The sequence below is a fragment of the Tarenaya hassleriana genome, unplaced genomic scaffold (assembly GCF_000463585.1).
Source record: "Tarenaya hassleriana unplaced genomic scaffold, ASM46358v1 Cleome220, whole genome shotgun sequence".
Taxonomy (NCBI): domain Eukaryota; kingdom Viridiplantae; phylum Streptophyta; class Magnoliopsida; order Brassicales; family Cleomaceae; genus Tarenaya; species Tarenaya hassleriana.
In genome coordinates this window covers 65,468-66,794 of record NW_010965542.1, presented here as the reverse complement: position 1 = coordinate 66,794, position 1,327 = coordinate 65,468, and positions in this window count along the sequence as shown.

Here is a 1,327-nt window from a genome sequence, read left to right as displayed (position 1 = left end):
CCCACTATCGACGATCATCCCACAAACTTTTCCGTGTATAGTACAACGGGTGTGGAAGATGGTCTCTCGCTGGGCTGTTTCGTCCGGAGTTACTAGCGTGCTAAGTACTCGTCGGGTGACAAGTAACTCGCCGCTGTCCGGATACTCGATCTCCGCTCGCCTCGGGATCTACTTTACCTAGGAAGAGGGGAGGTTTGAGCTTGAGCTCAGTTGATCCGCGATAACCACGGGGCTGTTCTAGATAAGGATCGTCTAAGTCATCGTTGATCTCTCGCCTAGGGTTGGCCCTAACTCTCGGTCTCGGTGGGGCTCGTCTCCTAGGTGGCTCATCGTAGTCGGAACCCTCAGCATCTATTCTATCTCGGTGTCTATAGGCTCTAGGGGGTTCATCGTAATCCGTCCCTTCATCGGTTAATCTCACACGGTTCCTAGGGGCTTCATGTCTAGGGTACGAGTCACGGCCTCTTATGTTTTCTACCGCTCTCTCTCGCTGCCTCCTTCGGGGTCCTATCTCGCTCTCATCCCCACTATGGATTTCGGGGCTATGATCTCGGTTTGGTATAGGACGGGCAACGGGTCCTCGGTTATGATGGGTGGTTTCTCGAGCGGGTGGGTTTTGCGGTCGGGATTCTTCTAGCCTAGCTATTCGATCCATCATTTGTTGGAGGGCTCGGAATACCTCGGTGTTACTAGAAGACCCTACATTCTCACCCTCGTTGGTGGCGTCGTTGGCACTCATGTTTCGCTCAAATCTCGCACAATGCAAATAACGAACAACACACTCAAATGGATCCACAATCAACGTGCAAAGACGGAAATGATAGACGAATAATCACACAATCACGCAACGTGCAATTCGTACGTATATTCTTACTCACGTGCAGGGGTACACAAACAACGTGCCAAACAAGAAACGTGCTAACACGACAATACAACGTGCATGCAGAATTTTTTGTAGCAATGTGCGGGGCAACCGATAACGATTAGACAAGCTAATGAGCTAATGCAATTCAGCACACGTTTACTCCAGCAAATCCACACACGAGCGTACAGGAGATGCACGTACAAAACTCACACACGAACGGACAGGAGATTCACGTGCACAACTCACACACCCGGCACACACAATCCTGGAAATATCGGAAGACAAATAACACGTATACAACAATGAATCAACAATCACAACGTGCAATCGATCACGAGTCAAGGAGCGAATTCACCGTGGGTTGTGAGGATTTGGGCTCGCGAATCCTTGCTCAAACTCTCGGTTCAAACCTGGTACAGCAATCACACGAAATTAGAAGTATCGACAATTCGTTTTGAAACA